General features: G+C 44.1%; 2 long non-coding RNA genes across 6 annotated transcripts in view; both read right to left on the reverse strand.

The window, feature by feature from the left end:
- Window positions 1–25,801, reverse strand: part of LOC117801130 — a 106,033-nt gene that overhangs the window by 62,680 nt on the left and 17,552 nt on the right. The window lies entirely within an intron of this gene.
- On the reverse strand, window positions 6,137–22,039 carry LOC117801131. The gene is made up of 2 exons (XR_004623591.1): window positions 8,234–22,039; window positions 6,137–8,001 (listed from the first exon to the last, which is right to left on the reverse strand). It is a non-coding gene; the product is annotated as an uncharacterized LOC117801131 (long non-coding RNA).

The following is a 25,801-nucleotide window of genomic DNA, read 5'->3' on the forward strand; positions in this document are numbered from 1 at the left end:
CCCAGTATATACGCATATCAAATCATCATGGTGACCACCTGACACTTAGGCACTGTTATGTGTCAGTTATATCTCAGTAAAGCCAGGGGGAAGAAAAATAAATAAATACGTGTGACAAGTAGGTGGGAACACAGAGAAACATGTATTCATTAGTAAGAATAATAAGATCAACAGTCTCTGCCCCAGGACCTCCAGCCATACAAACACGTAATGAGGAGTGGAAGTGAGTGTCCGAAAATGAGAACAGTTTGGTTGGAATGATGAGTAGTATCTTTTTTTTCCTCTTATAATAATATTTTTTTATTATATTATGTTAGACACCATATAGTACATCCCTGGTTTTTGATGTGAAGTTCGATGATTCATTAGTTGCGTATAACACCCAGTGCACCATGCAATACGTGCCCTCCTTACTACCCACCCATCACCAGTCTATCCCATTCCCCCACCCCCTTCCCTCTGAAGCCCTCAGTTTGTCAGAAGGGGGAATGAAGCATGAGAGACTACAGATTCTGAGAAACAAGATGAGTAGTATCTTTTTATATATATGTTATTACTACTGATAAAAGCTTATAATATAGTTTAAAATGTATTTTTAATGAATTGGATATATGCTTCAGTGCGTATCAAGGCCAACACGTATGGGACTCTCTTAGAGAATTTTTTTTTTTAAGTAGGCTCCACACGCAACATGGGGCTCAAACTCACAACCTTGAGGTCAAGAGTCGTGCACTTCACCAGTGCCAGGCGCTCCTCTTAAAGAATTCTTGACTTTCCTTTTGCCTTTTATTTTTGGTCTCTCCCTTTCCCCCCAAATCTCTAAGCTGAGTGCTCGCATCAGACATTGAGAAGAGTGGAGGAAGGCAAGAAGGAGAATTGACTTCTGTTGAGTTGGGTAGGAAGACTGGGGGTTGGGGAATGGTATTTTCGCCTCAACCTCCATCTCTCCATCAGCCCCCACCCTATTGACTAGGGACAACGAATATTAGCTCCATCTTACGTAAAATGGTACATAAATACAGCTTCAAACCCTTCTTTCCAACCAAATCAACACCCCTAAGCCTGCCTATAAGAAAATTCTGGAGTCACCAGCAGCCGCGCGTCTACTGTACGGCAAGCCTCAGGAGGCTCTTTCCTCTGTAGAACAGAGGAGAGAATCTCAGGCCAGGAGCAACCAGGCTGGCAGTAAAAGAGGAAATAAAAAAGGTCTTGGCAAAAAATCAGTGAGTGATGACTCTTAAGATGATGGGGATAAAGAGCTGTCTCAACTCAGAGGTGTGGGCTGGAAGGTTTGCCCCCCCAATCTCCTGGCCTCCAAATCCCAGACCACCCGCCCACAGAAATACACACCCCAGACTGCCCTGCCAAATAGGGATCCCACCACGCCAACCTTGAAGGGCTCGGAAATGTGAGAATCCCCTCCCTAACACGGGGCTGGAAGGGAGGTAGAGTGAGGGTCAGGCCAAGGCTGCCAGGGGAGGATCTGTTCCTGGCTGTGCAAGCCACAGCAAACTTTCCAAGGGAACTGCTTCTCAGCCCTGCTCGTCTCCTTGCCTTGGTCAGGCAGGTTGTGACGTTAACAAGTTTCTGGGGCCGGGCAGACCAGCCTCATCTGGGCATGTAGGCAACTTGCTTAACTGTTTCTATGGGAAAATCCACGGTGAGTGCCCAAGAATGAACTACAAATGAGCCTTTGGAACTCAGTGGCCCCTCACTGGACCCTGTCCACACAGTCAACGTGAGTGAAGGAATTGGGGGGCACTGTCCCCAGGCTTTTTACAGAGAGTTCCAATTTTTATTGTCATGGCCTCATTTTCTTGCCATATTCTCTTTCCCAGCAAATAATTGCTTAAACAGAACTTTATTTTTTTAATTCAGATTTTAAAAATAGATAAATTAAAACATTACAGATATAGTTAATCCTACCAAAACTCCCCCGCCCGATGTCATTGCCTTTCCCTCACTCTTCAGGGGTGATCTCTGCCCTGAATCTGGTGCTTCTCATTCCATGCTGATTGTATGCTTTCACTGCATATGTATGTATCCATCAGTAACATACAGTTTTTTGGGTTTTTAAAAGATTTTATTTATTTATCTGAGAGAGAAAGAGAACAAGTAGGGGGAGGGGCAGAGGAAGAGAGAGAAGCAGACTGCCCGCTGAGCAGGGAACCTGATCTGGGGCTCAATCCCAGGACCCTGAGATCATGACCTGAGCGGAAGGTGGACACTTAACCGACTGAGCCACACAGGCACTCCAGTAACACATAGTTTTGTTTGCATATTTTCAAACCGTACATAAATGGTACTCTGGACTTGCATCTCTTTTACTCAGTTTGTTCAACATTGTTTCTGAGATTTATTCATATTAACATGTCTCTAATGAATTTATTTTTAAGAGTAGCATTCTATCATGGGAATATATCACATTACTATTATTATAGCAGAGTTGACCCTTGAACAACCTGGGGGGGTCCAACACCCCGCACAGTTGAAAATCTACATATATATATATCTGACTCCTCAAAAACATAACTGCTAATAGCCTATCACTGACCCGAAGACTTACCCAACATAAACAGTAGATTAACACGTATTTTGTGTATGTATTACATACTGTATTCTCACAATAAAGTAAGCTAGAGAAAAAACTGTTACTAAGAAAATTATATGGAAGAGAATATAGTTACAGTACTGTACCGTATTGATTGAAAAAAATCTGCATGTAAGTGGACCTGCACAGCCCAAACCATGTTTTTCAAGGGTTACCTGTATTCCATTCCTGTTACTATTCATTGTTGCAGTTAATTGCACTATTCTATTCTATAAAGATAGCATAATTTGTTCCTCAGTTCTCCTCAGAAGTGGAATAGCTGGGTGGTAGGAGTATGAATAGAGTCGATTATGGTAACATCGAATAAAGTGGTTGAACCAATGTATACCCCTGCTGCCTGGGGCTGAAGGTTCCAGATGTTCCACAACCTCAGACACACCTGATGTTGTCAGACTCTTTAGTTTTTGCCCATGCGATGGCAATGATACATAATTTCATTTTTGGCATGATCTTTAGTCACAAATTGATAAAGTGTTTTTTGTTTCTGTTTTGTTCAAAATGCTCTTTTAGTTCAGTGGTTCTCAAAGTGTGTTCTGGGAACCCTGAAAGGTCCCTGGGACTCTTTCAGACAGTCACTGAGGTTATGACTATTTCCTAAGAACACCAAGATGTTATCTGCCTTGTTTACTCTCGTTCTCTGAGAAATGCACGGTGGAATTCTCCAGAAGTCCCATGACACGCGAAGGCACAGCAGATAGTGTGATCACCCAGCTGTCCTCTATTAAAAAAGACATTAGGAGATGGGCAAAAGTCTAAAGCAATGCCACTCTTCCACGTACTTTAACCTTGGAAAAAAATGATTATTTCTCATTTTAAAAACTATGGTAACATATAATGCGTTTGTTATTGTTCTTACATGAATTTAAAAAATATTTTAATTATTTAATTAATAATTATTAATAAATAAATATTCTCAGGTTTTAATTTCCAATGTGTTAAGTATTACTAGATATACATATAAACAAAACTCTTTCAAGTTCTGAGTAATGTTTAAGAGTATAAAGGGGCCCTCCTGAGACCAGGAAGTTTGGAAGGCTCTGGTATAGAGCACACACTTTTGTTGTCACTTCCCACTTACACTAATCCCTGCTGACTTTTAGAGGATGCTTCCTGCCCTGGGCCACCACGCTGAGTGCCCCAGGGCCAGTTTTCCTTTCCCCTTCTTGATACTCCTGTAAAGCAGGTACTGTGATTGCCCCCAGTGAGGGAGAGTGAGCTGAGGCTGGAGGTGGTTGGGGGGCATGCCTGAGGTCAGGCACTGCGTTGAAGCCCAGCCCTACTGTCTGTAGAGGCCCCCTGCTCTTCACTGGCACAGTCACTGTCCTCCTCTTCACCCCTCCAGCTTTCTTCTCCTAGTCATTCTCTGAGTCAGCCATCTTGAAACTATCTACTCATCTTTGAATCATCCTTTCTTTTTCTCTTGAAATGATCTGAATTCCCTTCCCCAAGGCAGCAGAGGGGCGGGGGCTCTGAGGCCAGCTTCCTACAGCTGGAGTTGCGTGCAGTAAGCGTGGCCAGCCCCCAAGCTTCTGGGCAGCAGAGTGAGGAGTCAAGGGACATGCAAGGGAGGCAGGCCTGGAAACAGACCCTCCAAAAGGGCAGTGCTGAAAGACACAGTATTTGCCAGATGGGGTCAAGAAAGCAAGATTCCCAAGGCCTAGAAATAGAAAGGTAAATCCTTTTCCCCTGGATTTCTTTGCCCCAGGCCCATAGGTGGGGAGGAAGTGTTAAATCAGACATCTGCCTCTTAATTCATATCCATCTCTTAATCCCACTTCCTACTCACTGACTTTCTTCATTCAGCAAATACAATGGTGTGACAAGTGGGGTGTGACAGGGTAATAATAACAGCTAACATTTATTGGTGTGAAAGGACACAGGTGCCTGGAAATGGGGCTGGAGGAGAAAATGAGAGCCGGCTCATGAAGGGTGGACATTTTACACGGAAGGTTTAATCAAGGGAGCGACCCGCTCAGCTTTGCCCTTTACGAGGGCCCTCTGACTACAGACTGGAGAATGGATTCCAGAAGAGCAAAGAGGAGGCAGAAAATAATGGTGTCTGGAATCAGCATAGGACTAGTAGGGATGGATGAAGTCAAGCGATGGAAAGGTCGGAAGCAGAGATGTGAATGGCTTCCGGTGCGCCTAGAATTATTGCCGTAGCCTCCTAACTGCATTGCTCATTGCCAGGCTATTTTTTCCTTGCAATTAACACTGAACATCACCACCAGAGTAACCTTCCTTAAATACCCACTTACCACATTAAGGAGTACTAGACAGCCTACCGATTAAGTGCATTTGCTCTGGAGCCAAACAGCCTGAGTTCAAATCCTACTACAGCCACTTTCCTGTGCCTGGTTTCCTCACTTAAAAAATGAGACACTGAAAAGAGTGTTTACATCACAGGGTTGCTGTGAGTCAGTACACACAAGAGCACTTACGCCACTATCTGTACATAGTAATCCTTCAATAAAAAATTTATTACTGTTATAGCATTTGTGTCCTCAGAAGCCTTCAATAGAAAATCTATTTCCGGGGCGCCTGGGTGGCTCAGTCTGTTAAGCGTCCGACTCTTGATTTCAGCTCAGGTCATGATCTCAGGGTTGTAAGACAGAGCCCCACTTTGGGCTCCACGCTCAGTGGGGAGTCTCCTTGAGATTCTCTCTCTCCCTCTTCCTCTGCCCCTCCACCACCGCCACCAACACCCCCAACCCCCGCCTTGCGCGTGCTTTCTCTCTCTCTCTCTAAAAAAAGAAAGAAAGAAAGAAAAGAAAGCCTCCTATTTCCATTTGCTAAAATTGCAAGGCTTGCCTCTCCAGAGCCTTCATAATCCAGGCTCACCACGTTACCCAGCCCCATTAAATTCTAGTCCCCAAATATGTCCATAAATACACTGGATACAGCACCTTTGTGCCTTGGTCACATTGTTTCCCTCATTTCAAATGCCTTTCTTTTCCCCATCTACCCTCCCCAACACTTCTGTCCCTTAAATGGTCATCACCACTTCTAGAAAAATGACTCTAAATGCTGTGACTGGTGACCATACCTGTATAATCATTTTCCCCCAAGCAGGACAGCATGTCATTCCTCCCAGGAGGCTATCACCCCAAATAACTCACAAAGCCACTCACGCTCATACCTGTCACTGCTTTCTAAATGCTAAGTACTCACAGAAGGCCCAGAGCGTAAACGTGTGTTTCCCATGCTTCGCGGAGCACTACTGATGCCCTCAGAAGCCCATAAATAAGAAATAACTTTGATATGAGTTAAGTTTTCATCAGGACCATCAGCTATGAAATATTTAAAGGCTCTCTTGGGTCATTATACCAAACCAATGTTGTGTGGTAAAAAGAGATAGGACCAAAAATATATGAATTAGTTGACCAAAATATATTTTAAGGGAAGGAAAGTCTTACCCTCAGCAGGGCTTCATTATGCACAAGTATCCTTCTACACTTCATGTCTTCTTATTTTTACACCTTTAGTGAGATATGATCGACCAACGATATTAAAGTGCACAGTTCGATAAATCTCATTTTCTTTTAATCACAAAGCTTTGTAACAATCAGCATTTGTATTAGACTACTTGTATTAGCATTTGTATTAGACTAATTCTCTTATATTTTCAAACATGATCGTGTAATGATAAAACCCACATTTGCCTACGGTGAGACTTTCTGCACCTGTAAGTTACTAAAAATCCCCCTTGGTTGAGAAAATGTGTTCCAGAATTCGACACTCAGAAACCAAAAGGATTTTTTTTCCATTGACAAATTAGAGCTTTGCATTTTCAAACCAGGACATTAGAGGCACTTGATTTGTTCTTGGCTGGAAATAAAAGATTTTCTCTACATTGGGCCCCTTGTTAACTATAATCTCTCTATAGATTGTACTCAGTTCAATAGAAGGAGTTTGCTGAGAGACAGAGGAGAACCTCTCTCAGTGTTCTCAGAGAGGTTCAGAAGGATTCGGAGTGAGAGAGTGCCAAGCAGCAGACCCTGGCAAATGTTTACTTTTTATTGATTTGCTTATTCAACCAGCATTTACGGAGCCCCTGCTTTTGGCTGGGCTGGGTAGCCCTGCCCCATCAGTAGCTTACAAACTATTTTGAGATATAAGATACAAGTTGTCAGTCCCTGCAGCAAGCAACTATGAACTGTAGGAAGCCAGCCTGGGAAGGAGGCTGGCAGGCGGGGACCCAGTGTACTCCATACACACTTCCACCACCCCCCCACCCCACCATGACACCCTGGTTTATATGGTTCAGTTTCTGACTCAATTTCCCAGATTCTCAACTCCTATTTTTCTATTTTTTTCCCTGGAATATTCTTTCTGGAACTGGAATATTTCCCTGAAAACTAGCCTGCTTAGGTAAGCCCCAACTGTCAATGACTTTCTCCAAAAAAATACTGGCTCTTATTTCCTGATCCCTTAGCTGCTGGCTAATGTCCAGTTGTGAATGGACTCATCCTGCAAACTGGCCTGACCACTGAGTCACCTTGGGCACTTGTCAAAATTACAGATTCTTAGGCTCCAACCCAAGCCTAATTGAATCAGAAATTCTGGGGAAAGGGAGGCTTTCCAGCTGAGGAAGCTGAGGCTCAGAGAGACTAAATTATAGACCAAAATCCATCCATGTGAGAGCAGAACCAGGAATAGACCCCAGATTTGTTCAGTCCCACTTTCTTGATTTTATAATTCGACACAGGAGAGGGTGTGGAGCCATGTTGGCTTCAGCCCCACCCCTTGTCTTCAACCACAGCCTCCTTATTCCATTTCCTGGAGTCAAACATTTCCTCAGTCTCTTCAGATGAGAATCCCGGGTCACAAACTCAAAAGCCCACGCTAGACCCGAGGGCACACGGCAGGACTAAAACAGATCGCTGCTGAACATGCGCAGCATTGGTGGAAGGCGTGGACTCTGGGAAACGAAAGAGATCCTTCCACGTCCAAGGGGGCAGCTGCTACTCACCCACCAGCTGTTTCCCACTGAGGATGTGGGTCCATCTTCGCTGAAAGATCCAGATTTTCAGGTGAAATCTCAAAACGTCACTCCCATGATGACATTACACTGTCTAACACTCCACCTCAGAGACTCAAGAGAGAAAATCTATGGTTGGCCTTGAAGAAGCGAGTTGCCATGTTGTGAGCTGCAGCATAGCAGCGGAGAGAGGCATGCAGCAGGGAGCTACAGGCTGTCTCTAGGAACCGAGGGGCTCAGTTCTCTGACCACAAGGAACTGAATTCTGCCAACATCCAGCCGTGTGAGCTTGGAAGAAGATCCCAAGTTCAGGAAAGAACGCGGCCCAGCCAGCATTCTGCTCGTACCTTTGCAAGACCCCAAGCAGAGCACCCAGCTAAGCCACGTCCTGACGCCCAACCTCCAGAAACTGCAAGATAATAAATGTGTGTTACTTTAAGCGACTAAGGTTCCGGTCATTCTTACACAGCAATGGAAAACCAAGACGCCCTCTGAGGTCTGCTCTTCTCAGACAGTGCTTGAAGATGCAGAGCCTCCTTCTCCCCATCTGCCATCAACATTCCCATCCCTAACCACCCTGAGCTCAGCTGAAGCCAAGAAAGAAGTGAATTTGGCAAACTGATTTACCATGTACGACTTACCTCCCCCTGCTCGGGAGTCTTCGCATTTTGAAGGTGAGGGTTCGAGTGGTGCCGATTCAATCAAATGTATGAGTGACGTGAAATAATAGAATTTCAGAAAATCACTGCAGAAAAGTAGAAGTAATTTGGTGCCTGGAGATTGTCCCAATGAGCCTAAGGCCATACGATAGTCTTTACCTAGGAATAAGGTCAGCCCAGCCAAAAACATTCTACACTTGGAATGAGAAACGCGTTGCCACTCATTAGGAAAACTTATTAGGGAAAGCATTCCTTTTTCTTCTCTGCCAAATAGCACCGGAACCACCCTTGCCTCCCTCAAAAGGTTGTCGAGGATCATGCCCGTTGACATGTGCATGCAAGGTAATGGAAAATATATGTGGGTCTATGCCCCCAGTGACTGGCATGGAGCTCATAAACCCTTGTAATTTCCTGGGTGTTAGGAATGCCTTTTGTTCTCATGAGATGATATCCGGGTGGGCTCCTGGATATCTCCTGGATGAAGGGTGGTCACAGGAAAGACAAGCCATGATTAGAAATTTGGAATTTTCAGCTCCATACCCCCACCCTCCATTCTCTTGAGGAGGGAGAAGGGCTCGAAATGGACTTAATCACTGATCTTGTCTCATAATGTCATCCTAAAATCCCAATAATGTGGGGTTCAGGGAGCTTCCAGGCTGTTGAGCGCATCCGTGTCCTGGAGGGTGACACGCCCCAGCTCCATGGGAACAGAAGCTCCTGGGTTTGGGACCTTCCCTGACCTCGCCCTATGTATCTCTTCACCTGGCTCTTCATCTGTTTCCTTCAACACATTGTTTAATAAACCGGGAAGCGTGTTTCCCTGAGTTCTGTAAAGCGCCCTAGCAAACTAATTGAACCTGAGGAGGGGGTCATGGGAACGTTCACTTTCTAGCCAATCGGGTAGAAGTTGTGGGCAACCGGGGACCTATGATCTGCATCTGATATGGAGCCGTCTCCTGACTGAAACTTTGACCTGTGGGATCCGACCCTGATTCTAGGTAAGCAACGTCCAAACTGAGTTCAATTGTAGAACACCACTAGTATCAGGGAATTTCTGCTGGGATCACACATCTGGTGACCAGAAGTGTCAGAGGCGTCGCAAATGGGATAGCCATGTGAGAGTAAAGGAAAACACAGGGAGGAAAAGTCTGTGTTTTTCTCCTCAGTGTGAAAGCACTCCTGTAAGTAAAGAAACATATCCACAAAAACAAAATAAAGTGATAAAGCCGTCACAGGTCATTTAAGCCAAAATATCCCAGCCCTGCGGCTTCAGGATTCACTTGCCCGTGTCTGTCTTCAGACCTCTGTCTCCTTGCCACCTCTCAGTTTCAGCCAGAGGCTGACATTTACTTCTCCCAGCTTCTGTGTAGCTGACAAAATCCGGGGGGCGGGGGGGGGGGGACAGAGATGACCCTCCTCTCACATCCTGGCACATAATTAACCAGGGAGGAAGAAGCCTCCAAGAAGGTCACACAGATATCTGGGGAGTCCCCTGAAACCAGACCAAAAACAGCTCGTCAAAGTCCCCAGGCTCCAAAAAATGATATCACCCCTAGTGAGACCCAGAGCCCGAGTCCTTTATACCCACGCAATCAGGCCCCCGAGAGTTCTAGAACTCTTTCTCATCAGCAGGGATCCGCTGCAGTCAAGTCCACATTTCAAATGTCAGGAGCAAGCAACCACTTTTCTCTGATGTCTACACGGCCGGCCGCGGCGGCGTACAGGGAAACCCACAGTAGGCAAGGTGTTTTATTGTATTCAAACAGATAAGAAAAAAGAGTGGGAAGGAAGGAAAGAGGATGGCTTAACCTCTTTATAGTCAAACAAACAGAAAACACGGGAGAAGCAATAAGCCATTTTAAATAAGGCTGCTTTGAAGCCAGGGGTAGACGTCAAGGATCACATGACTGCTTGAAAGAGGGGGAAAAACTGTCATTCCTCAACTAAATTATTAAATTGTAGAATTTAATAAGGATAATAACATAACAGCAATTTGAAAACAGCCGCTACAATACTACACATTTACTGAGTTCCCCACATGCCTGGCACTGTGTGAAATGCTCTCCGTGCGCGCTCTCGATCCTCATGACAGCCCCGAAGGAAAGCCACCACTGGTGCCCCACGTTCACTGATGAGGACACCACGGCTTGGTGAACTTCAGCCATTTAGACAAGGTCATACAACTAGCAAATGAGAGAGCTGGCCCTGGGAGCTGGCTAGGTCTGCCTCCGGAGCCTGTGCTCTTTGCCATTGTGCCATCTTGCCCCCTCAAAATGGAAGTGCACAGCTGTGCCCCCACTCCCCAGAAGGGCCAAGGGCGCTGACCACAAACCTGCCCTTGCTTCTCCCACCGTTGTTCTTCTAGGAGCCTTGTCAGATGTGCCTGAAGAAAGGATTCTCTCCCCAGTTCCTCAAACCTCACCATGACCCTCCCCTCTTCAGAGAAAAGATAATAAGCCCCACACAATAGCTGTTACTATTAAATTAGCATCAACACCATGGGTACTTTTTCTTCTCCAGAAATAAAATACAACATTTTCAGAAAGTGGGAATCTTCTTTCTTGGAGACAATCTAGATAACTCAGTTTCCCCTGCAGCTTGGTGCCAAACAAACAGATATAGTCTCGGAATCCAAGGAAAAAATCGTTGGCTTTGCGTAGAACACTTTCCCCTGTGTGGCCGGGATTTGACCCGAAAGCAATACCCTTTTATACTGTTGAGTTACTTTGCAAGACGAGATGGGATTTTGATTGCCATCTTCTTTAAGGACAAAATTAGTAAGCAAGAGAGAAAGTTGGGAGCTAATACGCTTATGGTAGCATTGAAGAAAGAAAAATAGGTTAAAAATTATGAAATGTTTGCAATCTGAAATGAATATGGAGAATGTAAAGTTTAAGCAGAAATGAGAGCAAAAGCCATAGAAGCCATGGTGGCCTCTGCCTGGCTAAGTAGATGACCATTAAATGGACATCTGGTATCCAAAAAAAGTCAGTGTTAGCTTCGATGTCGCTTTCTCAGTGTTGCTCTTCCACAGAACAGATCTTGTCCTTCGTGCTGCAGGAGTTTCCAGGATTACAGTTTGGAGGTCTATCTAATTATAAAAAAGGAAGGGAAGAAGCCAAGGAGGGAGGACCAGAAGGAAGACTGACAGAAAGAGGAAGAAAGGAGAAAAAAGCAGAAAAACAAAAATGCAGACTCTGAGTTAAACCCAGCAGGGATGAGTCAAATCTACATAACAGCAACAAAAAGATTTTCAAGTTTCCAGGTGTGAAACTTCATGAAATCAAGATATTAAAAAATATATATATATATCAGAGAGCATACGGGAATTCTTGGTATCAGAATCTGACCTGTAATTCGGAGGATAATAATAGTGCTGTTTAAGGCCACAGGAAGGAGTACAAGAGCAGGGTAACACAGAATATTGTTTTGAAAGATATTTATGCTATCTAGGTAAACTAAATAGCAGTTTTCCAATTTCTCGTTTTCATAATAATAGCTGTCATTTGTTGAGTGCCTTGTGTACCCGTCTCTGAGCTAAACACTATTTGTAATATTCTATCTGACTTAATCTTCCCAACAGGTGTACCAGATAACTATAATTATCCTCATTCATACGTGAGAAAATTGCAAATGAGAGAGGGTAAGTGGCTCAAAGATACACAGGTAGTAAGAGGCAGAGTGGCTCGTGAGTGCCAGCCATGTATGGCCAGACTACTCTCAAACCTGCTCAGCCATGAGCAGCACCATCACCACCACCAGCATCCAGACAACACCTGTTGAGCAGCTTCCATAGAGTATCACTTCCAATCCCCACCACAACCCCTTGAGGTGGTGGTAACTCTTGTTACTCCCATCCTACAGAAAGGGAAACTGAGGCTCAAAGTGGTTAAACAATGCCCAAGTTCACCTAGCTAGTAAGGTGGTGGAGTTGGGATATGAACTCAGACAAGCTGACTTCATATGCCAAACCACTGCATGCTTCAATATTCCATACATTTCAGAAATATGATCCTTTAAAACATTCCTGTACAAATAACATGGAACTAGTGTTTCAATGAATGCGAATGAACGGCTTGCTCTATTGCACTCTGAACATGAGAATGAGCAGCGAAATCAGCTCTAATTCAGTTATAGGTCATTTAATGCAGCGACCTGTTGGTTGCGTTTTGTTTCCATGTTCGCATTTTGGTGAAAAAAATGCTGCAATGACTTAATCGTGATAAATCGCATGAATAGTCCATTGGAGTTAGAAATCCACAAAAGAGCTGATGCTGAGTTTTACTATCTTTCCCTCCCTTCTACAGGATTTGAGGTAGACGTATATTCGTGGACACAAACAACCTGGGCCGGTAAGTCTTGGTAACTGATTGAGACATCAGGTACATTTGTCAGGCAACAAACAGGAAAAATAATTAACTTTGAAGAGCTCAGCTTCTCCCTCCTTTTCCACTCACTCCCTGCACTTCCACGTTCACAATACATTGGCTACGTTACGAATATGTATCAAACAATCGAGAGATCCTCTAGAAAGGCCACATTTTATGAAACATGAATTAGTCAGGGTGAGCCAGGCTGTGCTACATTAAAACATGAGTCAGTGACTTAATTTCTTGCTCACACAGAGGGCCATGTCAATTGAGCAATTCCCCAGAGCATCTGTCCTTCATTTGGGGATGTCAGTCATCCTGGACAGTCACCCAGGCTGCTTCCATGGAATGGCTTCGCTATCTCGGCACCTGGCTTTCAAGCGCACATCAAAGGAAGGGGAAGAGAGGGAGAGGGAGGATCAAACAGAGGCTCTTAAATGCTTTGGCTCAGCATTGCACAACGTGGCTGTGCTGCCAGTTCAGCGGCCAGCATGTCACTCACGGGAAAGAGTGTCCAGAAATGTAGGGAAGCACATGACACAGAGCATTATAGATGCTTATTGCTACAACCACTACCACCACTGCTACTATTACTGCTACCATTTATTTATCATAACCAAAGAATGTTTTATTCATTTTTTTAAAGAACAAACTTTGGGTCTCATTAACCAATGCCACTGAGATTATTTTGCTCATTAATTTTGCTTTTATATGTAATCTTCTGCAAACTCACCCACTCTTTAGGATTAATTTTTGTTGTGCCTTTTGTATCTTCTTAAGCTGGGTACTTTATGTTCAAGCTTTCTTGTTTTCTAATCACCTGTAGGCTATACATTTCCCTCTGAATGTCACTTTGGCTGCTTTCTATGGTTTTTGATGCATACCACTATCACTGTGGTTTCATTCTGAATATTTTGCAATTTCACCCTGACTCCCTCTTCATCCCCAAAATGAATTATTCAGGAGTGTGCTTTGTTAATTCCCAAATGCAGATTTTGAATGACTCTCTTGTTGGGAATTTATAATTGCATCACATTGTAATTAAATAACATGGTACCACCTATATTATAACAACAAAAAAAATTTAACAAGTAATTTTTGTAAACCATTAGTGTTATATTTCTCTCACTCTCTAAAGCAAGGTAAAGAATTACATTGGGAGCTTTCACCCAAAAAAACCTATAGCCAAACGCTTCTTCAGACTACTGAGCCAGAATCTCCAGGGGCAGGTCTAGGCATTGTATTTTCACCTGCCCCTTCACACCCACCACAACCACCACATACACCACTGGGTGAAAACCTCTGCTCCAGCTACTTTGTAGATCTGGAGTTTGGGGAATTGAGAGATTAGAAAACGATGGCAGGAGGAGCAGATTGCGTTGTAGCAGAGAGGAAGAATTCTTCTTGGTTATATTAAGTAACTGTTCATCAGTCTATCTCCCTTATCATTGCACACGCAGCTTCTAGCAGAGAAAGGGCACTAATAAATGTGGGTGATAAGATTCATCAAGTTACCTGTGCAACTAGGAGCATTACACAATGACAGCTAAAGGCCTGTATAACAGAAATAAAGCCTTATTTCATCTTCTGAACCATCAATCACTTGTGAGAAGGTGTGACAACGTTGACATTACTATTGTCTCTTCTCCCCATACACAATGGTGAGCACACAGTAAACACTTCATAAATATGTCTTAAATGTGCATTCCTTTTTCTACTGCTGCTGGAACAAATTGCCACAAACTCCGTGGCTTAAAACAACATAAATTTATTATCTCAGAGTTCTGGAAGTCAGAAGTTCAAAGTGGGTCTCACTGGGCTAAGCAAGGTTTTGGCAGGGCTGCATTCCTTTCCGGAGGCTGTAGAAGAGATTCTATTTTTCTCGCCGGTTCCAGCTGCTAGAGGCTGTACTCAACTGGTGAGTCCCTTCCATCTTCAAAGTCATCAAAGGCAGGTCTTTCTCACAGTGCCATTTCTCTTTTTCTTTTTTGTCTCTGCTTTGCTCCCTTAAAGAATCTTGTGATTACATTTGGCCTACCAGGTAATCCAGGATAATCTCATTCTTTTAAAGCCAGCTGATTAGCAATTTTAATTCCACCTGCAACCTTAAATCCTCTCACCATGTAATACAACATATACACTGTTTCTGGTGATTAGGACATGTATCTTTTTGGGGGGACATTCTTTTGTCTACTGCAACATGTAAAACAAAACAAAACAAAAAACAGGAAGAACAAAGGAAGAAATAACAGTGAATGGACAAAATGGAGTGGTAACATTGATGCCAGTAATAACAGTAATAAGTAACAAGATTCTGGAACAAAGCAAAAAAAAAATTCTCTATTCAATGCTATAAGCCAATTTCAAGTGAGCGGGTACACACACAAGCACACACACTCACAAACACACTAATATCCTGGTTAACAAAAAATTATTTTCTTGCCCCTCCATTCCAGCTCACCTCAAACATTTCTGGAAAATTTCTAGGAGGATGGATACAAGCCTCCACATTTGCCTACCAACCTTAACCCACCACTGTACAAGGATGGCTAATGACTGTCCCAGGGCACTCATGAAATGCAGCACTGCTGGCCTGAATTAGAGGAGGAGGCTGGTCAAAATCCCCCCCCTTACGCAGAGAGGTAGAGAAATCACTCTATGGTTACCCAACCAGTTTGCTGGAGGAGATTTTGTGGCTAAAACTCCATGGAAACCAGTTGTTTGGACACTGATGTTCCCCAGAGATTTTAGAATCAACTTTTTTCATCATTTGAAACCTACATATTGGGAAATCTCTCCAAAATATTGCACAAAAAGAACAATCATACTGAATCAATACTGCATGAAAAGATACAACAGCATAAAATAAATTCTTCATTTCCATGCCTTGTCAAGAGGACTCTGAATGTGACTGTAACAATTCTTTCTGGCTGGGAGCCTCCATTATTTTCCTGTTCCATGGTAGCAGAATATCAGTATTCTTTTGCATGTTTGGGACATTTTTTTAAAAGGTTTTGCGTTATTGTTTCTGCTGTTTTGTTTTTGTTACCGTCCGTGGTCCCTTTTTTGATTTGAGTTGGCAGTGTGGCTTCCTTTAGCAGCTTCCTTCCCCTTCTCATTTGTGGAAATAGTAACTAGGATACCAAGCTAGTTAGAATTGTAAGTAAAATGAGGTTAAACAGGGTCCTATCAAAGCTCTCTCTTGCAAGTGTGTGAGATTTCAGCCCAAACCAGAGTGACATCGCACACAGGGCTGCCCGGTCCAGCCGAAATTTGTAACTCTTTGACATCTATTTGGCTACTCAGAAGCTATTTTTACCTCTTTTCTATTTTTGTTCTGAATAGGTTAGTGTGAAATACTTATGTTTTGGCAAGATGAAATATTGCTTTATTTTTCAAAGTGCCAAAGCCTTGAAATGAGATAAAAGTCCCTCAGTTCTGGGACCAGGAGGAGGGGAGGGAAGCCATGCTCCTTTCAACGTTTGTGACAACTTCATATAAAACCAGGACTTCAGTCTGAACTCCCAATAATACAGTAGACAAGTGTGGCCCATCTGTCTAACAATGCGGCCACAAACTGAGTATACCATATACACACACAGTGACTGGAAAACATGTCCATCGTCATACTGTTTAGTTAGGGGAGGAGAGAAGATGCCGATAGAGGAATGTTTCCCTCGTTGTCCCCCAGCAGACGGTCCTAGAGATAGATTTCATAAGGCCCCTAAGAAGGTGCTAGCAGGACGCCCACAGCCCCATCCCACTCAGTAAAGCTTCCTTATGTTGGCTGTCCCTCTTTCCCAGATTCACTCCCTCAGTCCTTACTTCTGCTTCCTGCCATCACCTCTCTGGGCCACAGCACGACAGCCTGTGTCTTGGGTTTTGCTTCAGAGAGAAGCCAGGTAAAGAAAGACACTGTCAGATGAGAATGTGCTGTGTAGAGCTCTTGTACCCATCTTGCAACCCTGAGGGGAGGACCAAGAGAATGGCCAAGAAACAGGTGCATGCAGAAGCATGGCGTCCCTGGGCTCCAGAACAACTGTGTACCTCTAGACATCTTGTTCCATGAAAAGAACAAATCTCTACTAAGTCACTCACAGTTGGGGTTTCTGTTATTTGCAGCCAAAAGTACTTTAAATGATACGGCCAGTCAACGTCCTTCTTGGGAATGCTTTATTTAGAGCTAAAGGCAAGGGGTAAGCCCTCTGCGTGGGGAAGCCTGGCATTGGGAGCCAGGCAGCCTCTGGTGACCAGAGTTCCAGCTTGTAGAGAATGCTGGTCTGTGAGAAGCAGAGAGAAAAACAGAGACATTGAGTCCTGTGGTTTAAATTCTTCTGCCACTAAATTCCTCTTTTTGCCAAAAATGGTTGATGCAGAGTTTCTATCACTTGCAAACAGAAGTCCCACCTAATTGAAGTGTGAGCTCATTCTCGTTTCAAAAAAAAAGGGGGGAGGAATGTATCCTATGAGCGTATGTTCATCTAATCCTGCAAAAAATGTGTATAGATGTACTCACAGCGACCAGTAATCATTTCTCCAGGAGAGTTAGAATACAGGGGAATAAGGGCATATGTTATCATTTTTGCTTTATAAACTTCTCAGTGTTTAAGCTTGTTATTACCAGCTTGTATCATTTGTGCAATTTTAAAAGACTAAAAACTTCAGAAACTGTGAGATAACACGTGTGTGTTGGTTTGCGCTGTTAAATTTGAGATATAAGGTTATTGGAAACTAATAGACATGATTCACTGCAAACCTGAAAACCACTGCTTACAAATGACGCAACAAACCTCACACAGACAACCATGGATTCTAATACCACATAAAACTCGCAACAATGTGCCCAGTAAGGGACTGATGCTAGGAAGTTGTCTCCAATCTGCCTGTTACCATACCCCCCAACCCTACAAACATTCATAATTTTCATTATTTCTCCCCAAATCCACCCCCAAATAAGTCCACAATGTAAGTTAAAAAAAAAAAAAAACCACGAAAGAGCACTTTGCTACATACCAAAGCAAGCTCATCCACTCACCCCTTTCCAGCCCAATGCATTTCTAGACAGAAAAGCCTAGAGCTGGGCTGCCCGGGTGGCTCAGTCAGTTGAGCATCTGCCTTCGGCTCAGGTCATGATCCCAGGGTCCTGGGATCAAGCCCTGAGTTGGGCTCCCTGCTCAGCAGGGGGTCTGCTTCTCCCTCTCCAGGCTTGCGCTTTTTCACTCATTCTTCTCTCTCTCTCAAATGAATAAAATTTAAAAAATAAAAATTTAAAAGAAAAAAAAAAAAGAAATCTGGGGCTGCCACAGCTCCATGAGTCTGTGCAAGTGGCCTGGAGAGCTGCCGGAGGTAGGAAGTATGCCGGGCCAACCCAAGCACCCGGGCTGGTGGGATGCAGCCAGGACCAGAAAGGACAGGGTCATGGGAAACCAATACAGCTGGCTCAGCCACAAGCCACTTGATGAATGGACTAAAGCACATAGTTGTAGGGACATGACATTCTCAGGGTGGAGAGGGTGTCAGCAAGTGGAGCACAGACAGCTAAAAGAAAGGCAGGTGACAGTCTGAGCAATGCCAACAGGACCCCACATGTCAGCTGGAGGATGCCAGGAAGAGGACACAGGGAGAGGCAAGATCTTGTGTGAGGCTAGGGGGCTGGAGACAGCATCTGAGGAGAGGTGAGACCCAGAATTCCAGGCAGGGAGACTGAGGCAGAAATGCAGGGGTATGAAGAGTAAGAGCTACACATGATAATTCATGCTGAGTACTCTGAACTCCTATCTCACTTAATTGTCCCCAAAATCTGTGAGGAGGGAACTTCGTTATCTCCATTTTTCGGATGAAGCAATAAGGTAGACAGAAGTTGTGTGATTTGCTCAAAGTCACACAGCTAGTCTATTAGTCAGCTCAGGCTGCTGTAGTGAATACCACAGCCTGGGTGATTTAAAAACAAAAATTTATTTTCTCAGCATTTTAGAGGCTGAAAAACCAAGATCACTGTGCTTGGCAGGGTTGGTTTCTGGTGAAGCCTCTCTTCCTGACTTGCAGATGGCTGCCTTCTTGCTGTCCTCACACAGCCTTTCCTTTGTGCAGCGAAAGATCACTGGTTTCTCTTTCTCTTCTTACAAGGACACTAGTCTTATGAGATTAGGGACCCACCCTTATAACCTCACTTATCCTTAGTGCCCTTCTTAAAGGCCCTATCTCCCAATGCAGTCACATCGGGAGTTAAGGCTTCAACATATGAATTTGGGAGGTGGGAGGAGGGGACACAGTTCAGTCTGGAACAGCTAGCTAGTAGCAAACAGACAGTGTGACTCCAGAGCCTAATAGTCTTTGTGTGTGTGTATTTTTACATTTTATTGAGGTACGATTTAAATATTATAGTTCAGTGATTCCTGAATAAATGCATACATCCATGTGCCCCGCATTCCTAGCGAGAACTATACGGCAGGAGTCAGGGCAGCCAGGAGTCCCTTCTGGCACTGCAGACACTAGGTTTCTCCCAGTGAGACTTGATTCTGATCTCCTCCCATCTCTCTCTCTCTCTCTCTCTCTCTCTCTCTCTCTCTCTCTCTCTCACACACACACACACACACACACACACACACACACACACACACACACACGGCTTCTTGCCTGCGCCAGCCCTTATCTCTGCTGCCCTGCGCTGGGTCGCAGGAGACTGACCCTTGTGAGCGGTGTTTCCCAGGGGACTTCGCCCCCTCCCTCTCTGCCTAAGGCAGTGTAGTGTCTCTGGTATCTCCTCTCTGGCTCCATCTTTCAGCAGACAGACTCGCACAGTGGTTTTCCACCACAGGCCCCTCAGGCCTCCTCCTCCTTAGTGAAAAAGCACCTCCCTGCCCCCCACCCTTGACCTCCAGCTTAGAAGTAGGAGCGGTGGCTTCTAGCTGTTCCCATTCTTCAGGTTATCTCACCGTCCATTGTCTGGCTCCGCAGCTCTTTGTCTCCCAGGTAAATACTTACCTGCATCAAATTCCCTCTGTTTCAAATGCTCAGCATGGTTTCTCTTGTCCTGGTTACACGTTTAGAGCACACTGAGCGAGACACTGGGGTGGTTCTAGGTGTTCCCTGGAGCCCGTGCACAGAGGCTGGAGGCTGGAGAACCCGTCAGCACAGATTTCCCCAAGGGGATACCAGGGACGGTATTTACATTTGTTCTGCATCTGTTGACATCCAGTTGGGCCACCTCGTGAGCAAATGAGCACTTTTGTCCAGTTCATTCATTGCCCATGGCTCACCTGTTTTTCAGGTGGACCTCTGCAAACTGTCAAGACTAGAGTGTCTTTATCACCTGGTTCTTCAGCTACTGTCATGACACTAAGCTACCCATTGGATTTGCCCGACTGCCACTTATTTTCAAAAAAACATGCTTGTCTCTATGAAGTGGCTGGGAAGAAAAGAGGGACTAAGGAGAGCAACACAGGACACTCAAACAAGAGGGGTCTTCAATAGCCTGTGGGTATCCCCTGGGATCCTGCCAACCAGCTTAGGGAGTTGGGGGTGGGAGCCTACACGGAGGCTTAAAAGAGAGAATCCCGGTCACTCTCATGACAGCAGCCGCCAGCTAACTGTAAAATCCATAGGGAGTAGATCCCCAGGACTACAGCAGAAGGACCTCCATCTCTAGTTTGGCTGCAAAACCAAGGCTTGTCTTCCAAGAGCCTTTGGCTTTAGGAGGGAGAACCAGGAGGCAGGCTGCACCCCAACTGGCTCACCACCCCTATCCCGGGACTTCTCCAGAACGGTAACAGCTGTGAGTCAGGTTTCCTTTGCTCGGCCCACACCCCCTAAGTAATGGGCCGTGGGCCTGTGCTGATTGCAGGAGTAGAAGCCCTGCTGTCAGGGGGTCAAAGGAAAGCAGACAGTCCCCACTTCTTCACTCTGTGTGATAAATCACTTCAGCCGGGAGAAATGTTGTGAAACAACCTGGCAGCTAATGGGAGAAATGTAACCCAAAAAAAGAAAGCAATGAAGAAAGAATCCTGTTAGTCACAGAGCTTTTCATCTGAAGCAGCGAACAGGCTCTGGCTTTCTGCAGGAATAATAAAATCACAGCTCTGCACAGTATTAGCTCCTCGAACAAAGGCAGCTCCTGAGAATATAACTCTTCGGGGCTTCTGAGTTGGATTAGTTTTCACTGGGTGAAGGGAGACGTGAAAAGGAGAGACCCAGTGCCCTTAAGGAAATCAAAGACGGAAATAAGCTTGCTATTCAAATGAGGAAAACACAGGCTGCAGGGCAGCTCCCCTCTGCGGTCCATTCAACACCTGGAGAGCCAGCAGCACGTCTCCGCCCCAGCCGGAATTTTCCCACAGTGGACCGGCGAGTTCAGAGCACCAGAAGAACGCCAGCACTGTCTTCTGGACCTTGGAAACTAGGGTGAGAGGGAAGGGCTGGAGGAGATAGTCCGTTCCAAAGGAAAATCACAAAAGCTCAAAGTTATCATAAGAGAAAAATCTCCAGCAGGCAGCTGGAGCTATTTTAGGGGTAAAGAAATACTCTTTGTGGGGAAGTGTTTAGGGAAAAAGACACACACACAAAGAATGTATGATATCATATTATAGGAACAAAATGTTCTCTCCACAATAAAAAGTCGGTACGAAATCGGTTGTGTTAACATCACATAAGCCTAACGCATGCCACCCAAGTAAGCAGCAGTACGAGGTAGAGAAATTGAGGTTCGGTAACTCTATCTTAACCAATCTTAGGCCCCCACCCCCATCTGGCCAAGCTCCTGCCTTCAGCACCCCCTTCTTCCAAAGGCATCCAGGACTCTCAGGATTCTCTGAGAAGACTATTCTTCTAAATTATTCATAGTACAGTGCTACTTAGTTCCACCCTTCCCTTCCTAGAAGCATTTGCTACGTAAGAATCCAGTGAAAATGAGCAATGCTTGAACAAATAATCCCTCCTGGTGGAATTTCAAGCACTTGTAGAGATTTCATTGGGGGCGGAGGGAGAGGAGTCTCTTACCCTCAGCCTAAGTAACACAACGTATAAAAATACACTATAAACTTGCCCTCTTTTAGAGCATTAATTCACATTGTATGGATGTGACAACATTATTTTTAAATGCTGACTTTCAAAATTTGAGATCTCAACTTTCAATCAAAACAGCCATGTATCTAAAGAAGGCCAACAAGAAAATGTTGATGAACTTATTCCTAATTGTGTTCTCCTCGTGTATAAACTTTTATATCTATAAAGGTATGAGAAAGCCTCCAAGTAAGGACGTTCAGGCTATACTGCTAGAAAAAGTCTCCTAGAGGAGCGCCAAGGTGCCCAGCCCCGGATGAGTGAGTGAAGCCATGTTGCATCCTCCAGCCTTGGTCACGACTGGCTCGCACGTGGAGAAGAGAGGCAAGCCTTCTGCACTGAGTCCTGCTCAAATGGCAGACCTACAAAATTGCAAGTGAATGAATGCTTTAAGCTTGTTTTGGGGTAGTTTGTTACATAGCAATAGATAACCGAAATACCAACCTCCTACAAAAATGAATAAATTGTGTATAGCTCTCCAGATCTGACATATCGAAGATGAGAGACTTGACCTCACAAAGCATAATCTGTCTCAGCACAAACATGTAAATGAGTGAAGTCCAAATTATGTTCCAAATCAGAGACTGCTCCCCAAATATCCATGCTCCCCTTCTTCTAGGGTGGGTAGTGGTTCTCAAAGCATGGTCCTGGACCAGCAGTATCAGCAACACATGGGAGCTTGCTAGAAATGCAAATTCTTGCCTCTTACTGAATGAGAAACTTGGGTTTCAGCAAGTCTTGCAGTAGATTCTGATGCATTTAGAACTGCTGTTCTATAGCAGTAACACTTGTGATGGGTAACTGGTACATTTGGCCACCTGGATAAATACTAGGTCAAATGGCTGGGTAAGGCCACAACTAAGTTCTGGTCAGCAAGAAATAAGCAAAAATGGGAAAAGGGGTGTTCCCTTGTCTGTCTCTCACCTTCATGTTGGCTGGAATTCAAATGTGATGGCTGGAGCCCCAGAAACTGTCCTAGACTATGAGATGTTCCTAGGGAATAGAAATCATGCCCAGCAGAGCGACAAGATGGAAGGAGCCAGGGTCCTGACTCTATGGACCTGCCACTTTAGTGCTGATCTGACTCCCTGACTTCCTTAACATGACAAGGAAATCCCTATTTTGCTTATGCCTCCATTTTTTAAAGTTTTCTGTCCCTCCCAGTTAAATCTGACCCTAACTAATGCACCATCCTCATAAAGTAATCCTTCTTCCCCTCACCTACAGAGATATTCTTTACTATAAAAATATTTTATTTTCCTTCTTTGCCATAAGCTATCTTTTAGATTATTTCTTTAGTTGCTTATTAACTGTCTCCCTATTTGACCAGAAGCTCCATGAGGGAGTTTTGTTTTCTCTATCATTGAATCCTCAACATCTAACACATTTCTACCCTCACAATAGAGACTTGGGGAATATTGACTAGATCGAATGGACAGATGGAAGGATGGATGTAGGGAAACCAAGTCTGTCCAGTTTTTCAGCACTGATAAACCGACCAAGTCTCAAAATAAATCTTTCATTTAAATACTGAGCATCTAGGGCTGCCTGGGTGGTTCGGTTGGTTAAGCATCTGACTTCAGATCAGGTCATGATCTCAGGGTCTTGGGTTTGAGCCCCACATCAGGTTCCACACTCAGTGGGGAGCCTGCTTCTCCCTCTCTCTCTGGCCCTCGCCCTGCTCATGCTGTCTCTCTTTCTCTCTCTCTCTCTCAAATAAATATAAAATACTTAATAATAATTAAATTAATAACTGATATTAAATAATTAAATTAAATAATAACAAATATTGAACATCCAGCAAAACTATCCCTCCCAACATCCCACTTCTGTTCCACATTTTAACCTGAATTTGAAGTAGTAATAATAATAATAACAACCAACATTCTTGTTAGCCCTCAAATGTGCCAAAGACAAATTCCAGTAGAGGGGCATTTTACGGTATACTTGACCAGTATTCCTCAAAACTGTCAAGGTCATCAAAAACAAGAAAGCCAGAGAAATTGTCACAGCAAAGAGAGCCTGAATGGACACAATTACTGGATATAATATAGTATCCTCGATGGGTCCTAAAGCAGAAAAAGACCTTAGGTAAATACTCAGGAAATCTGAATAAGCTACACACTTTACTTAATAGTAACATATCAGTATTGGTTCATTGATTGTAACAAATGCACCTACTAATATTTGATGTTAATTATGGGAAACCGAGCTTAAGGTGGGGCGAGGGGTGGATATACAGGTGTATATATTCTCTGTACTGTCTGCTTACTTTTTCTGTAATCTAAAACTGTTCTAAAAAAAATAGTTTACTAGAAAAGAAATATGCCGAAGATTTACATATATTAGCTCCTGTAACACATATTAATTCTCATAAAGACTGATGTAGGTACTATGATGAGACCTATTTTACAGACACAAAAGTACACTAAGCTCGGTTTCCCCAACACCTTGAGGCTTAAACTATATGTTTCTTCTGGATCAAAATTTATTTAATTTAGTCATTTTAATAATGCATATTGATTAATGTGTGTCACCCAGGGACTGAGCTTAGGTGATTCTATGAAAAGTGTCAACATTGGGAAGGCGGAAAGGGTCTTGTATCTGCCTACTGAAATTCAAAGGGCGCAGGTAAACTTTGTAAAGAGTGTACAATTCTAAAATGTGTTATATTTACATGTTGACAGCACATACACTCCTCCAACAGCTAGAAACAACTGAGCTTGACATCTAATTATCAAGAATAATTATTTAATAGGAAGCCACCAGATGGCACAGATTGTTAAGAACACATAAATCTTACATTGTAAGTTACAAAGCTGATTTGAGAGTGGATTTGTGTCTCGTCCCAAGTACCGAAATAGCTAGGGCTCCCTCTCCGAGGACAAACCCTGGTCTGCACTGAAAGAACGCCTCAAATGAGAAAAATCTCTATGTCATTGCATTCCTTTCTAAAGATAATCACTATAAACTTTCTTAACTACTATTTTGGCTAGCAGAACCTTAGCATTTCATTACTGGCTACTCTAGTGACCAAAACAAAGATTGAGGCTGGTCAGACTGGAATTCCTGGCCAAAGCAGTTTGACGGTGAAATGTTATCAGTGCTCATGATAATAATGGGGTACACCCAGACAGAATTAAGCTTTGTTGAAACATTTGTTTACAAAGTTTATTGCCTATGGGATTTGACTTCCTTGCTCTGAACAGTAATCATAGGTAGTATCCAATCTGAATTTCCCCCTGAAACAATACCCAAGGGGGGACTTCGCATCCGTGACTTCATTGCTTCTCATGATTCCTTCGGCCACCTCAGTCTGTTTCTTGGGAAACAAGTTCAGCTGAGGCATCAGCTCCTTCACAAGATCTTTCTTGACCTGCTCAGTGCGGGCCATTTCCATATACTCCCATGGCACCTAGCGCTGATCTTGGTCATGGGATTATCACAGTTCAGTGCAATTCAACAAGTATTGAATGGATGCCTCTCAGGCACTGTTCTAGGCACTTGGGAATCATCAGCGAACAAATTAAAGATGCCTGCCCTTGTGAGAAGGGCAATAAGCAATCCACCATAATCAGTAAGTAAATTTTATAGTATATAATACTGCTAAATGCTATGGAAAAAGAAAATGTGGGGTGTGTTAAGGAAGGCAGGGTGGACTGGGGTACAGAGGGAAGTTTGGGTTGCAGTATTAATTCAAGTGGCCAAGGGAGGCTTCAGTAAGAACACGAGCAAAACCTGAAGGAGGTGAGGGAGTTAGACCACAGATCCTGGAGGCAGTTTCCAGGCAGAGGAAAGAGAGGGCAAAGAGAACATGCCTGATGAGACTGAGAACCAGCCAGGAGGCTAGTGAGTTTGGAGGAAGTGCTCAGAAGGGAGAAGGAGGGGAAGAGGGGGGTGAAGCAGGGAGCATCAATTATGCAGGGCCGGCAGAAGGGGAGCACTGCAAAGACTTTGGCTTTCACTCTGAGTGAAACCCGCAGCTAAAGCTTGGTTTCAGGTAGAGGAGGGACAAGAGCTAACTTAGTTTTGCAAGATTCGTTCAGGCCACTGTGTTGACGATAGACCTGTAACGGGGCCAAGACAAAAGCAGAAAAACCTGTTGGAGGTGATTATAGGTGAA

The sequence above is a fragment of the Ailuropoda melanoleuca genome, chromosome 2 (genome assembly GCF_002007445.2).
Source record: "Ailuropoda melanoleuca isolate Jingjing chromosome 2, ASM200744v2, whole genome shotgun sequence".
Classification (NCBI taxonomy): Eukaryota; Metazoa; Chordata; class Mammalia; order Carnivora; family Ursidae; genus Ailuropoda; species Ailuropoda melanoleuca.